Raw genomic sequence first — 16,755 nt, 5'->3', positions numbered from 1 at the left:
GTATGGATATTGTTAAATGGCAACTTAATTTGCTTTAATAGTATTAGTTCAAGGAAAAAAAAAAAAGTCAAGGAAAGGTTTGTATATGGAAGGAAACTTTCTTTGTTGTTTACCAGAGGTGAAAGGAGAGGAGAGGGAACATGGCCAAAAAAAGGAGACAGCACCATGGGATCCAGGTAAGGGGAGGGAGATGATAGGCCTCACCTGAGCCAAAGAGGCAGGAGTGAGGTGAGGGGGGTGGTGTATGTTTGTTAGTTCAGTTTGTATGTCAACTGGGCTGGGCCTGGTTGAGTGGCTGGGCAGCTGGATGTAGTTATTCCCCATGATGAGACTGGTAATCAACTCCTAGGTGGAGTCTCCTGTGAATAGCTGAGTAGCTGCCTTAAGGATATGGTCTGCTTCCTGTGTATAAGGAGAAGCTTTGGGGAATGATCTGTAGCATATGGCATGCTTGGACCCTGCATGTAGCCGTGTTGTTGTTCAGCAGCCTGCCATGCTCTGCCGACCTTGGGACTTACAATGGATTTAAATTAATGGTCTGTCATGTGATATGGTAACATCAGGACTCTGGCATTTTAGTTGTCAACCTTGGTTTTGTTAGCCTCAGCAGCCAGTAGCTGCCTGAGTGAAGAGATGCCTCTAGCTTCAGTGGGATGGAAGCTGGAGGCAGAGCTGAAGCCCAAGGTTGAGGTGCTTTTACCCAGCCTCTAGAGCCTGGCACTTAAAGCCTCCTGAACTGTAAGAAAATAAACTCCTGTTTGTTTAAGCCATCCCATTTTTAGTATGTTTCCTGTCAGAGGAGCATTAGGTAACTGGAACAGGGGTAAAAGCCAGGGACAAGACAGAGCTGTGGGATCCCCGTGAGGGGAGAGAGATGACAGGCCCTACCCCAGCCTAACAGTCAGGAAGTGGGGTGAAAAGCTGGGGACAAGACAGAGCTGTGGAATCCAGGTAAGGGGAGGGAAACGATAGCCCCTACCCCAACCCAGGAAGCTGCAAGTGGGGGAAAAAGCTGGGGACAAGACACACCTGTGGAATCCAGATAAGAGGAGGGCAGAGAGGTTTCAAACAGCTAAGGGAGACAAACTTGTTTGTCAGTTTGTCCTACTGTGGTGTCTTGTGTGTTGCTGTGAGGTGTGAGCCTGTGCCACCAGTGTTTCAAACTCCAGCAGGGTTGCACATGGTGCACATATTTCAGTGCAGCTTACAGACTGAGACAAACTAGGAGGAAGGAAGAGAACATCTACTTCTCAAAGAACTGGCCAGGGAAAACCTTATGAATATCAGAGAAACACTTTCTGATGCATCACTAGACAACTTTATAAATAGTCCTGAAACATTGTCTGATACATTTCAGGAAGACCAACCCCTTAGGTTGGAAGGCACTCAAAATATGACTGGGAAAGAGCTGCCTCCTCAGAGTAGAACCGACCTTAATGACATGGATAAAAGTAAAGCTCTCAGGACATCAATTTGCTGACATGGCATGACTCAATTTGAGGAGAAATATCTGCAAACATTCATTAATTGGAACATGGAATGTACGACATATCAATCTAGGAAAATTGGAAGTTGTCAGAAATGAAATGGAATACATAAAGATCGATATCCTAGGCATTAGTGAGCTAAAATGGACTGTTTTTGGCCTTTTTGAATCAGACAACCATAGGATCTATCTACTATGCTGGGGATGAGAATTTGAAAAGGAATGGTGTGGCATTCATCATTACAAAGGATGTTTCAAGATCTGTCCTGCAGTACAATGCTGCCGGTGATATGATGATATCCTTATGCCTACAAGGAAAGTCAGTTAATACTATTGTTCAAATTTATGCACCAACCACCAAAGCCAAAAATGAGAAAAGTGAAGATTTTTATCAACTTCTGCAGTCTGAAATTGACGGAACATGCAATCAAGATGCGTTAATTATCACTAGTGACTGGAATGCAAAAGTTGTAAACGAGGATCACCGATAGTGGGAAAATTTGGCCTTGGTGACAAAAATAGTGCTGGAGATTGCATGATAGAATTTTGCAAGACCAATCACGTCTTTGTTGGAAATACCTTTTTTCAACAACACAAACAGGGGCTATACACATGGACTTCACCAGATGGAGTACACAGGAATCAGATTGTCTAGCTCTGTGGCAAGAGGCAATGGAAAAGTTCATTGTGGAACAGACCATCAACTGCTCATATGCATGTTCAACTTGAAGTTGAAGACAATTAAAACAAAGTGCATGGGGGCCAAAATATGACCTTGAATATGTTGTTGTTGTTATATGCTGTCGAGTCGGACCTGACTTGTAGTGACCCCTCCTTGGGTTCCCAAGGTGATATCACTACTGAAGTAGATTGCTCAACCTTCCTTCTGAGGAGTGGCTGGTGGGTTTGAACCACCAGTCTTCTAATTAGCAGTCAAGGGCCTTAGGCACTACACTACCAGAGTTCCTCTAGGTCCCTCCTGAATTTAAAGACCATCTAAAGAATAGATTTGATGCATTGAACACCGTGACAGAAAATCAGAAGTGTTATGGGGTGACGTCAAGAACATCATCCATGAAGAAAGCAAGAGGTCATTAAAAAGATGAGAAAGGAAGAAAAGACCAAAATGGATGTCAGAAGAGACTCTGAAACTTGCCCTTGAGTGGAGAGTAGCTAAAGCAAATGGAACAAATGACAAGATAAAAGAGCTGAACAGAAGATTTCAAAGAGCAGCTCAAGCAGACAAAGCCAATTACTATTAATGGAATGTGCAAAGACCTGGAGTTAGAAAACCAAAAGGGAAGAACATGCTCAACATTTCTGAAGCTGAAAGAACTGAGGAAAAAATTTAAGCCTTGAGTTGCAATATTGAAAAATTTTGTGGGCGAAAATATTGAATGATGCAGGAAGCATCAAAAGAAGATGGAAGGAATACACAGAGTTACTGTACCAAAGAGAACTGTTCAAGCTTCATCCATTTCAGGAGGTGGCATATGATCAAAAGCCAATAGTATTGTTGGAAGAAGTCAAAGTTGCACTGACGGAAGTGTCGAAGAATAAGACTCCAGGAATTGACGGAATACCCATGGAGATGTTTCAACAAATGCCCTGCTGGTGGTACTCACTCGGCTATGCCAAGAGATTTGGAAGACAGCTACCTGGCCAACTGACTGGAAAACATCCACATTTCTATCCATTCCAAAGAAAGGTGATCCCACAGAAAGTAGAAATTATTGAACAATATCATTAATATCACATGCAAGTAAAATCTTAACTGAAGATAATTCAAAAGTGGTTGTAACAATATATTGACAGAGAACTTCCAAAAATGAAAGCTGGATTCAGAAGAGGATGTGGAACAAGGAACATCATTGCTGATGTTGGATGGATATAGGCTCAAAGCAAAGAATACCAGAAAGATGTTTACTTGTGCTTTATTGACTATGCAAAAGCATTTGATTATGTGAGTCATAACAAATAAAGATAACAGTGAGAAGAATGAGAATTCCAGAACACTTAATTGTACTCATAAGGAATCTGTACATTGACCAAGAGGCTGTCATTCAAACAGAACAGGGGAACACTGCATGGTTTAAAATCAAGAAGAGAGTACATCAGGGATGTATCCTTTCCCCATACTTATTCAATCTATATGCTGAGCAAATAATCCGAGAAGCTGGACTGTATGAAGAAGAACATGGCATCAGGATTGGAGGAAGAATCATTAACAACCTGCGATAACGCTGATGACACAACTTTGCTTTCTGAAAGTGAAGATGACTTGACACACTTACTGATGAAGATTGAAGGCTATAGTCTGCAGTATGGATTACATCTCAATATAAGAAAACAAAAATCCTCACAACTGGACCTATAAGCAGCATCATGATAAATGGAGAAAAGATTGAAGTTGTCAGAGACTTCATATTGCTTGGTTCTGTTATCGACACTAATGTAAGCAGCAGTCAGGACATTAGATGACATATAGCACTGAACAAATCTGCTGTAAAGGAGCTCTTTCAAGTGTTGAAGAGCAAAGATGTCTCCTTGAGGACTGAGGTGCCCCTGACACAAGCTATTTTATTTTCAGTCGCCTCTTATGCATGTGAGAACTGGACAGTGAATAAGGAAGACCGAAGAATTGATGCTTTTGAGTTGTGGTGCTGACAAAGAATACTGAAAGTGCCATGGACTGCTAAAAGATCCAACAAATCCATCATGGAGGAAGTGCAGCTGGAATGCTCCTTTGAAGCCAGACTTCGTCTCACCTGCTTTGGTCATGTTGTCGGAAGGGACTATTCCCTGGAGAAGGAAGTCACGCTTGGTAAGGTGGAGGGTTGACAAAGTAGGGGAAGGCCCTCAATGAGATGGATTGACACAGTGGCTGTGAGGATGGGCTCAAGTATAGCAGGGATCGTGGAGCTGGCGTGGGATTGGGCAATGTTTGGTTCTGCTGTGCATAGTGTTGCTATGAGTTGGAGATGACTTGATGGCACCTAACAGGAACAACATTCTTCAGTGACATTGGTTACTTCTTTAATTTTTTTTTTTTTTAATTTTGCTGTGGGTGAAAGTTTATAGAGCAATTTAGTTTTCCATTCAACAATTTATACACATTTTCTTTTGTAACATTAGTTGCAGTTCCCTCAATGTAACAGCACTCTTTCTGACATTGATTACATTTTTCATAATGTGTCACCATTTTCATTTCTGTTCTGGTTTATCTGTTTCCATTAATCTAGCTTCCCTGGCCCCTCCTTACCTTCTCATCTTTTGTTTAGTTTTCATACTGGCTATTTGGTCTCACATAGATGATTACTTAAAGGAGCACCAGATTCATGGGTTATATTTGTTTATTTGACTTAGTATTTGGCTGAAAGGTGGCCTTTGGGAGCAGCTTCAGTTCCAAGTTTAAAGGCATGTCTCAGGGCAATAGTTTCAGGAGATTCTCTCATTCTACTGATACAGTAAATCTGGTCCTTTTTTTGAACTTGAGGTTTGTTCTACATTTTTGTCCTAATCTATCCATTGTGTCCCTTGTCAGAACTGTCGTTAGTGATAACCAGGCACCATCTCATTCTTTGTGTGGTTCATGTGAGCTATTAGTCCTGTAAGCTAGTTTTTTCTTTAAAATCTGTTGGTCCAGACCAGTAGAGACCAGAAATTGTGTTTTAGATGACCACTGACGAGCTTTTAAGACCCAGATGCTACTGAACAAAGTGGGTTATTCTGCATTTTTCTATGCTTTGGTGTTCTCTTTTCTCCCTCTTGAGTCAGTACCATAAACTGGCTCTCTGTCTGAGCCCCAGTTACTACTCTGGGCTTCCGGCTTCATTGCGATCAGACGGGATCATTAAGGACAAGAAAGTGGTAAAACTCAATACTGTTAATAGTAATTTGAATTCTCCTCTTCCTCAATTTGCCTATGACCATTGCGTTTCAGAGTTCTAAAATAGTTGATTTATATATTCTGTTTAGATTTTATTACAGCATCCAGTGGAACAAACAGGATGAAGTATGCTTACTCGATATTACCCAAAATTAGAATGCCCAATCATGTTTCTCAAATAAAATGTCACTTAAAAACAAATGAGGGAAGAAATTTGATAACTGAATGAATGTTTATATTCTATATATTATGCTATATATTTTGAGTATAATGGTAAAAATTTGGTTAGATAACATGACATGAAATGAGGTTGTTGTTATGTGCCATCGAGTCACCTCTGACTCATAGTGACCTTATGTACAGTAGAAAGAAACAGTGCCCGGTTCTGTGCCAGCTTCACAATCTCTGCTATACCTGGGCTCATATGTTCTGGTTACCTAGTGCCGCTCTGACAACAATATACCACAAATGGGATGGCCTTAACAAACAGGAGTTTCTTCTTAAAATTTGGAGGCTTTAAGTCCAAGTTCCAAGTGCCAGGCTCTAGGGGCTGGGTGAAAGGTCCTCAACCTTGGGGTCCAGCTCTGCCTTCTGCTCCCGGCCCATTGGAGCTAGAGGCATTTCTTCACTCAGACTGTGGCTGGCTGTTGAGGCTGAGAAGCCCCAAGGTTGACAAGTAAAATGCTACAGTCCCGATGTTACCAAACCACACGGCAGGCCATTAACTTAAGTCCTTTGTAAGTCCCAAGGTTGGCAGAACATAGCAGGCTGCTGAGCAACGACACAGCTACATACAGGGTCCAAGCGTGCCATAATCTCGAGACCATTCTCAAAGCTTCTCCAAAGCTTCTCTTTATATACAGGAAGCAGACCGCATACCCAAAGGCAGCTACCCAGCTGCTTGTGGTAGATCCCACCAGGGAGCTGATTGCCAGTCATTCTCTGGACCATTCATTCTCTGGAGAAGGATGTCATGCTTGGTAAAATGGGGGGTCAACAAAAAAAGGAAAGGCCCTCAAGGAAATGTATTGACACAGTGCTTGTAACTATGGTGTGGTAGTTTGGTTTGTGTGTCATCTTGGCTGGGCCTGGTTGAGTGGCTGGGCAGTTGGTGGTAGTTAATCCACATGAGGAGGCCTCTGGAGCTGCAGGATATCCAGGTAAAAGGGGTGGGAGGCAAAGCTAGGCCCCAAGCCCCTTAGAGCCAGGAAAGGCAGGGAGCAGGAGAGACCAGAGACCTCTGGAGTGGCAGTATAAAAAGACTAGGCCCAAGCCTCCTAGAGCCAGGAAAGGGAGGCAGCAGGAGAGGCCAGGGACCTCCAATGTGGCAGGATATCCAGGTGAAAAGGAGCCTGGAGGCAAGGCTAGGCCCCAAGCCCCCTGTAGCCAGGAAAGGGAGGGAGCAGGAGAGGCTGGTACCTCTGGAGCAGTAGGATATCCAGGTAAAAAGGGGTGGGAGCAAGGCTAGGCCCCAAGCCCCCTAGAGCCAGGAAAGGGAGGGTGCAGCCAGGGACTACAAAGTGGCAGGTTCCAGGTAGGAATTAGGTAAGGAGAGGGCACAGAGGTTTCCAACAGGTAAGGGAGACAAACTTGTCTGTCACTTTGTCTTCCTGTTAAACTTGTATGTTGCTGCGAGGCTTGAGGCTGTGCCCCACTTGTGTTTCAGATGCCAGCAGAGTTGCACGTGGTACACAGGTTTCAATGCAGCTTACAGACTAAGACAGACAAGTAAGAAGGAGGAGGCCATCCACTTCTCAAAAATTGACCAGGGAAAACCTTACAAATAGCAGAGAAACACTGTCTGATACATCACTGGCAACTTGTTGAATAGCTTGGAAACATTGTTTTACACAGTGGAGAAAGATGATCCCCTTGGGTCAGAAGGCACTCAAAACAGGACTGGGAAAGACCTGCCTCATCAGAGTAGAACCAACCTTAATAATATGGATAAAGTAAGTCTTTCAGGATCTCCATGTGCTGACATGGCACGACTCAAATTGAGGAGAAACAGTTGCAAACATCCATTAATAATCAGAACATGGAATGTATGAAGTATGAACCTAGGAAAATTGGAAGTTATCAAAAATGAAATAGAATGCATGAAGATTGATATCCTAGGCATTAGTGAACTGAAATAGACAGTTATTGGGCATTTTGAATCAGACAACCATATTGCCGGGAATGACAAATTGAAGTGGAATGGCATGGCATTCATCATCACAAAGGATGTTTCAAGATCTGTCCTGAAGTACAATGCTGTCGATAGGATAATACCCATATGCCTTCGTGGAAGACCCATTAATACTACTACTATTCAAATTTACGCACAGACCACCAAAGCCAAAGATAAGAAAATTGAAGATTTTTTATCAACTTCTGCAGTCTCAAATTGACCGAACATACAATCAAGATGTGTTGCTTATCACTGGTGATTGGAATGCAAAAGTTGGAAAAAGAGGAGAATCACCAGTAGTTGGAAAATTTGGAGAAATAACACTGGAGATCACATGATAGAATTTTACAAAACCAGTGACTTATTCATTGCAAATACCTTTTTTCAACAACACAAACGATGGCTATACACGTGGACTTTGCCAGACGGAGTACACAGGAATCAGATTGTCTAGATCTGTGGCAAGAGGCGATGGAAAAGTTCAATATCTTCAACAAAAACAAGGATTGTGGAACAGACCATCAACTGCTCATATGCAATTTCAACTTGAAGTTGAAGACAATTAAAACAAGCCTGCGAGAGCCAAAATATGACCTTGAATATATCTCTCCTGAATTTAGAGACCATCTGAAGAACAGATTTGATACATTAAACACCAGTGACCAAAAACCAGAAGAATTGTGGGATGACATCAAGAGCATCATTCATGAAGAAAGCAAGAGTTCCTTAAAAATATGAGAAAGAAAGAAAAGACCGAAATGGATGCCAGAAGAGACTCTGAAACTTGCCCTTGAGCAAAGAGTAGCTAAAGCAAATGGAAGAAATGACAAGATAAAAAAGCTGAACAGAAGATTTCAAAGAGCAGCTTGAGCAGACAAAGCCAATTACTCTAATGAAATGTGCAAAGACCTGGAGTTAGAAAACCAAAAAGGAAGAACACACTCAGCATTTCTGAAGCTGAAAGAACTGAGGAAAAATTTTAAGCCTCGAGTTGCAATATTGAAAGATTCTATTGGCAAAATATTGAATGATTCAGGAAGCCTCAAAAGAAGGTGGAAGGAATATACAAAGTCATTGTACCAAAAAGAACTGGTTGATCTTCATCCATTTCCGGAGATGTCAAATGTTCAAGCACCACTGGTATTGAAGGAAGAAGTGAAAGCTGCGCTGAAAGAATTGACAAACAAGGCTCCAGGAATTGACGTAATACCCATCGAGATGTTACAACAAACAGATGCCGCACTGGAGGCACTCACTTGGTTATGCCAAGAGTTTTGGAAGACAGCTACCTGACAAACTGACTGGAAGAGATCCATATTTGTATCCATTCCAAAGAAAAGTGACCCCACAGAATGTAGAAATTAACAAACAATAACATTAATATCGCATCCAAGTAAAATCTTATTGAAGATAATTAAAAAATGGTTGCAGCAGTATATTGACAGAGAACTTCTGGAAATGCAACCTGGATTCAGAAAAAGACTTGAAACGAGGGATATCATTTCTGATGTAAGATGGATCTTGGCTCAAAGCAGAGAATACCAGAAAGATGTTTACTTGTGTTTTATTGACTGTGCAAAAGCATTCAATTGTGTAGATCATAACAAATTGTGTATAACATTGAGAAGAATGGGAATTCCAGAACACATAATTGTACTCGTGAGGAACTTGTACATAGACCAGGAGGCTGTCATTCAAGTAGAAAAAGGGAACACTGCATGGTTTAACATCAAGAAGGTTGTGTGTCAGGGTTGTATCCTTTCACCATACTTATTCAATCTGTATGCTGAGCACATAATCCTAGAAGATGGACTATATGAAGAGAAGGATGTGGCTTTAGGATTGAATGAAGAATCATTAACAACCTGCGATAGATACACTTATGACACAACTTGGCTTGCTGAAAGTAAAGATGACTTGAAGTACTTACTGATGAAGAGTGAAGAATACAGTCTGCAGTATAGATTACATCTCAATATAAAGAAAACAAAAATCCTCACAACTGGTTCTATAAACAACATTACGATAAATGGAGAAAAGCTTGAAATTGTCAAGGAGTTAACATTCCTTGGTTCTACAGTCGTTGCCAATGGAAGCAGCAGTCAGGACATCAGATATTGTGTAGCACTGGGCAAATTGGCTGCCAAGGACCTCTTTCAAGTGCTGAAGATCAAAGATGTCTCCTTGAGAACTAAGGTGTGCCTGACACAATCCATGGTATTTTCAATTGCCTCCTATGCATATGAGAGTTGGACAATGAATAATGAACACCGAAGAAGAATTGATGCTTTTGAGCTGTGGTGTTGATGAAGAATGCTGAAAATACTGTGGACTGCTTAAAGAACTAACAGGTCTGTCCTGGAGGAAGTGCAGCCAGAATGCTCCTTGGAGGCAAGAAGAGCCAGAGTTTATCTCACCTACTTTGGTCATGTTGTGAGAAGGGACCATTCCTTGGAGAAGGATGTCATGCTTGTTAAGGTGGAGGGTTGACAAAAGAGGGTAAGGACCTCAGCATGATGGATTGACACGGTGGCAGTGGCGATGGGCTTAAGTATAGCAAGAAACATGGAGGTGGCTCAGTTTCGGGTGGTGTTTTGTTCTGCTATGCATAGGGTTGCTATGAGTTGGAGATGACTCAATGGCACCTAACAACAACGACAGCATGCACATTGAATAAGTATGGATAAAATGATACAACCCTCATAGTCTCCCTTCCTGATTTTAAACCATACAGTATCCCCTTGTTTCATTTGAATGTCAGCCTCCTGGTCTATGTACAGGTTCTGTATGAATAAAATTATATGTTCTGGAATTCCCATTTTTCTCAGTGTTACCCATAATTTGTTATGATCCACATAGTTGAATGCCTTCGCACAGTCAATAAAACCCAAGAATCATATTTCTGGTATTCTTTGCTTTCACCCAAGATCCATGTGGCATCAGCAATGAAATCCCATGTTCCACGTCCTCTTCTGAATCCAGTTTGGATTTTTGGAAGTTGTTTGTCAATGCTTTGTCAATACAACAATATTTTTTGAATTATCTTCAGCAAGATTTTACTTGCATGTGATATTGATGCTGTGTTCTAAAATTTCCATCTTCTGTGGGATCACCTTTCTTTTGAATGGGTACAAATATGGATCTCTTCCAGTCAGTTGGCTGGGTAGCTGTCTTCCAAATCTCTGGCATAGCCGAGTGAGTGCCTCCAGAGCAACATCCGTTTGTTTAAACATCTCCATGGGTATTCTGTCAATTTCTGGTGCCTTGTTTTTCACCACTTCCTTCAATGCAGTGTCATCTTCTTCCTTTAGTACCATTGGCTCTTGATCATGTGCCACCTCCTGAAATGGATGATCATATATCAATTCTTTCTGGTATAGTGACTATGTTTTCCATCCATCTTTGATGTTTCCTGCAACATTCAACATATTGCCCATATAATCTTTCATTATTGCAACTCGAGAGTTACAATTTTTCCTCAGTTCTTTCAGCTTCAGAAATGCTGAGCATGTTCTTCCCTTTTGGTTTTCTAACTCCAGGTCTTTGCACATTCCATTACAGTAATTGGCTTTGTCTGCTTGCACTGCTCTTTGAAATCTTCTGATCAGCTCTTTTATCTTGTCATATGTTCCATTTGCTTTATCTACTCTCCACTCAAGGGCAAGTTTCAGAGTCTTTTCTGATATCTGCTGTGTCTAGCAAAACTGCACAGGTCAGGAAATGAAGTGACATGAAAGGATTAATAGTTTTCTTTTTTATTGCTTAAGGAACGGGGGCCAGGTGTACGCCCTGCATATTCTGCATGCAATGCCTGATGCCTTTGTTCTACTTTATTTATATGTTGTACATGATTACATCATTAGTCTTGGAATCCATACAATCAGCTTATTCTCTGCAGAGCTAAGGTTTTACTCCTCTACGTGCTCAAGGACAACAGGTGGTCATTAAAACAATCATAGAAATTTCCTCAGGAATAAGGAGTATAAAATCATAAATGTTTACTAGGGCACAGTGACCCAAAGTATGAAACATCCCAATAAGATAAAAACATGGAGAATAACAGCTACTTTTAATACTTGCTGTTTCACCAATTAAGCATTTAACTGTGAGAGAGACCTTGCCATCTCTTGGTGCTGTTGGAGAGGCCTTGCCTTCTCCTCTCGCTGTTAGACATGTGCCTTGCACTCATGTCCTTTGATGATTTCTCTCAACCCTGTTTGTCTCCAACAGACATCCATTTTGGTCTTTTCTTCCTTTCTTGTCTTTTTAATGATCTCTTGCTTTCTTCATGGATGATGTTATTGATGTCATCCATAGTTCTTCTGTTTTTTGGTCATTGGTGTGCAATATATCAAATCTATTCTTTAGATGGTCTTTAAATTCAGGAGGGATATTATCAAGGTCATATTTTTGGTCTCATGCTCTTGTTTTAGATGTCTTCAGCAGCAAGTTGAACTTGCATATGAGCAGTTGATGGTCTGTTCCACAGTCAACTTGTAGCCTTGTTTTGGCTGAAGATACTGACCTTCTCTATCACCTCATCTCACAGATATAGTTGATTTGATTCCTGTGTCCTCAATCTGGTGAAGTCCATGTGTATAGCTGCCATTTGTATTGTTGAATATGGTATTTGCAATGAATAAGTTGTTGGTCTTACCAAATTCTATCATGCAATCTCCAGTGTTATTTCTGTCTCCAAGGCCATATTTTCCAACCACTTTTGCATTCCAGATACCAATGATAGTTAACACATCTTTTTTGCTTGATTGATCAATTTCAGACTGCAGAAGGTGATAAAAATCTTTAATTTCCTTATCTTTGGCTTTGGTGATTGGTGTGTAAATTTGAATAATAGTTGTATTAATTAGTTTTCCTTGTAAACCAAAGAAACCAAACTCACTGTGTTCAAGTTGGATCTGATTCATAGTGACCCCTCCTTGGGTTTCCAAGATGGTATCACTATGGTAGTAGATTGTCTAGCCTTCTGGTTCACAGTCAAATGCCTTAGGCACTGTGCCACCAGAGGTCCCAGTTTTCCTTGTGGGCGTATGGATATTATGCTATTACTGACAGCATTGTACTTGAGGATGGAACTTGACATTCTTTGAGATGATGAATGCCATGCCATTCCTCTTCAGTTTTTCACTCTTAGCATAGTAGATCATATTGTTTGATTCAAAATGGCCCAAACCAGTCCATTTCAGCTCACTAATGCTCAGGATATCCATCTTTATGCTTTCAATTTCATTTTTGACAACTTCCAATTTTCCAAGATTCGCTGTTTCTTCTTATCTTGAGATGTGCCACATCAGCAAATGAAGGTCCTGAAAGCTTTACTCTTTCCACATCATTAAGATTGGCTCTACTCTGAGGAGGCAGCTCTTCCCTAGTCCTATTTTTTAAGTGCCTCCTATCTGAGGGCCTCATTTTCTAGCACTATATCAGACAGTGTTTCATGGCTATTCTTAAAGTTTTCCAATAATATATCAGTCAGTGTTTCACTGCTATTCATAAGGTTTTCACTGCCCAATTCTTTGAGAAGTGGATAGCCACTTCCTTCTTCTGAATCTCTCTTTCTCTGGAAGCTCAGCTGAAGCCTTTCCACTGTGGGTAATCCTGGTGGCATTTGAAACACCGGTGGCATAGTCTTCAGTCTCAGAGCAACATGTAAGCCACCACTATAAGACAAACTGACAGACAAGTTTGTCTCCTGTAGCTGTCCAAAGTGTTCCTCTTACTTCCTGGCCTCCCCCAGCCGCTCCAACTCCCATCTGCCCTACCTGGGTTGGTGATGCTTACCAGTACCACCCCCACACGCTCTGACACCCGCTTTCTGGCACCCAGAAATGAAGTATGTTATGCAAACATACTGAGTCTATGATCCTAAGTCTTCAAAACCAGTAAACCAATCCTGTGAGGTTTTTGGTTATGTCTAGAAAATATCTGTAACTATGCCTTCTATTTGTTATATATTTGAATACATATGAGGCACACACACATACATATGCTTACAGGTACTCCTATACATGTACACTTATATACCCAATTGTGTCTTCATATGTGTATATATATATATGTGTGTGTGTGTGTATGTGTGTGTCTATGTATGTATGTATGTATGTGTCTATCTATCTGTCTGTCTGTCTAGGACCTCTGGTGGCATAGTGCCTAAGGCATTTGACTGCTAACCAGAAGGCTGGCGGTTCAAACCCACCAGCCACTCCATGGAAGGAAGATTGGCCAATGTACTTCTGTAGTGATACCGCCTCGGAAACCAAGGAGGGTTTGCTATGAGCCGGATCCAACTTGACAGCAGTGTGTTTGGTTTAGTTATGTGTGTGTGTGGGTGTGTGTGTGTGGGTGTGTATGGATACAAATCTATCTATATAACCACACATATTTATAGTTTTTGGTAAAATTATGTTACTGCATTTACCCAAATTTTCTTGTATTCTTGTGTACTTCTTAATGTTACCATTTTACCTTGGTCAGGTTGTGCAGACTTCACCCATACTGGGTGTTTCCTTTCCCATCACTAAAAATAACCAGTGTCTAGTACCTAGAATGTGATTTGCCCTCTATTCCTGGTAACCACCAAAGAACATTGTTTTCTCTGTGTGTACCTATTACTGTCTTTTTATAAAAGTGGGACCATGCAATATTTGTCTTTTTGTGATTGACTTTTTTTACTCAGCATACTATATACACAAGACTCATCCATATTAAGTTGCAAGGACCTGCCATTATTCTTTATTGCTTTGTAGTATTTGGGGGTAGTGCCAAATGCATTTAACTGCTAACCAGAAGGCTGGCGGTTCAAACCCATCAGCCACTCCTTGGAAGAAATGTTGGGCAATCTACTTCCATATTGATACTGCCTCAGAAACCCAAGGAAGGGTCGCTATGAGTTGGATCCGACTCAATGTTTTTTTTTTTTTTTTTTGAGTATTCTATGTGTGTACCACTATATGTTGATCCGTTTCATCCATTGATGGACACTTAGGTTGTTTCTGTATTTTTGCTATTATGAATAATGCTGCAGTAAAGATCAGCGTGTGTAAATCTAGGTATATACCTAGGAGTTGGATTCCTGGATTGTAAGGTATTTCTATTTCTATCCTTTTGAGGGAGCACAATACCATTTTCCATACTGGTTGTACTATTTTACAATACTAAGCTGTATATAAGAGCTCCAGTCTCCCCACAACCCCACCAGCATTTGTTGTTTTCTTTTTTTCTCCCTGATCAGTGTCGTTTATGCAGGGGTGAGATAGTATCTTATTGTAGTTTTATTTGTATCTCTCTAATAGCTAATGATCCTAAGCTTCTTTTCATGTGTTTGCTGGCAGCTTGCATGTCCTCTTTTGTGAAGCGTCTATTCATATTCTTTGCCTGTGCATGTATCTTTAATTTCTTTTTCTCCCTACAACCCTCTGTTGCCATATATATTGCTAAGGTTAGAGAATACTTAATTTGGACATAGTTAGTTCGATTTTAATCTCATAGGCAATGGTTGAACAATGAAAGTAGTTAAATAAATTGCCATGTAAGTGCACCTATCAATTAACAAGCTTCTAGCATGCATATGCTCTGCTGGAGAGATCCATTTTTAAAAGGTGATAGAAGATAGAGTCTCTGACCTCTACAACCTTATGATCTGGTGTTGGAGAGTTTATAAATCATAGCAGAGATGCATCTGTAAAGCAGTTAAAATGACATTACTGGGCAGGATATGATTAAATGCCAAAATTTTCACTAAGTACTATAACAGTTCAAATTAAAGGAAGTTCATTTGAAGCTGAAGGAAGTAAAATATAGAGTATATGCATGGATTTAACTTTAAATAAGCACGTTATACCCACCTGGCAAATGTGTTCTTTTTAAAGATATTTAAAGCATTTCTCAATTAATTACAGAAAAAAAACCCATAACCACAATTACAACTACAGAATAGGGTTTGAAATGAGCAGAGGGTGATGGAGGAGGGTGTTCCTGTTGGAGGGGAAGAAGAGCAACTGCAGTTGTGAAATAAGCAAGACAGAGGCACCATGAAGGCTGGCTTTACTTTGAACTTGTGAATATTTAGGGTACCTTATAAGCCTGGCTGCCTTTCTTTGAAATTTATGTTAAAAGAATTACGAGGTGTATATATCTGATTATTTAATATTAAGATGTTGATCCTAAGTCTCTTGAGGACAGGTATCTCACACTTTAAAATATACAATATTAATTTTTACTTAACAGGAAAATATTTATTTAATTATCAAAGAGAATAAAGAGAATAGAGCTGAATAGATCTTATTTAAACAAAGTGTGCCTTTAAAAGTTACTTCACAGCTGAAGAATATAACTTTGAAATACTCAAAGTATTTGTCACCTTAGACTTTTTATCTTATCATAAGATATATCTGCCCTGTAAAATAATTTTAAAGGGTTAGGAGTTCCTTACACTGGAAAACCATTAGGAAAAGCCATTTTAAAAAATACCTATCCCTTCATCATTTTAAAAGAATAGTTTCCTTTTAGAACTTAACAACTCACTCTTTGAATACATATCCTTTATTAAATGAATATAAATAGATTTAAAACATTTTAGAGTGAATAATCTTAATAATGGAGCATATATTCCTGATTTTTGTGTAGATTTAGAACTTAATGCATGTATCAATTATTTTAAGAATAATGGTAAAATGGACCTGGATCCAATGTGAGATTATTTAAATAATTCTGAAGATTTTCTGGTTCATGTGCAGTGATATTGAACTCTTTAGTGGTAGGCTTTAATTTGTGTCTGGTGCTGACCTGATGCTGTGCAGGGACACTCACTGCATCCCTTCATTCAGTTCCCTCTAATTATCCCAACTTCCTGGGGAGCTTGCTTTAGAACTGGTCATGAGTGTTTGTTATTATAATATTGGGCTACTCTGGCTACATTTAACAAAGTAGTTTATTTTTATAAAAAAATTTATTTCTACAAATTATTTTCTAATATAAGATTTCTGTATAATTGAACAGACTAGGAAGCTAAAGTTGTTTGCTATGATTTTACTTAATCACTTAGGGAGGAGATATTATTGAAAGTATTTGGTTAGATAGTGTATTAGGCTTGTAATAAATGAAATCATGCTTAATATAGTTCTTGAGCTTGTTTTCTACATTGTTGTTTTGTAGTGCATATTAAAAAAGAGACCTGACAATACAAATGAC

The 16,755-nt window shown here is 40.0% G+C and overlaps 1 protein-coding gene across 1 annotated transcript in view; it reads left to right on the top strand.

Moving 5' to 3' along the window:
* PCCA (propionyl-CoA carboxylase subunit alpha) overlaps positions 1 to 16,755 on the top strand; it is a 785,038-nt gene that overhangs the window by 139,488 nt on the left and 628,795 nt on the right. The window lies entirely within an intron of this gene.

The sequence above is a fragment of the Orycteropus afer genome, unplaced genomic scaffold (genome assembly GCF_000298275.1).
Source record: "Orycteropus afer afer isolate SDZICR_OR568_19922 unplaced genomic scaffold, OryAfe1.0 scaffold00206, whole genome shotgun sequence".
NCBI classification, from domain to species: Eukaryota; Metazoa; Chordata; class Mammalia; order Tubulidentata; family Orycteropodidae; genus Orycteropus; species Orycteropus afer.
The sequence above is the reverse complement of the archived record's forward strand: the minus strand, read 5'-3'. Positions and strand labels throughout refer to the sequence as shown.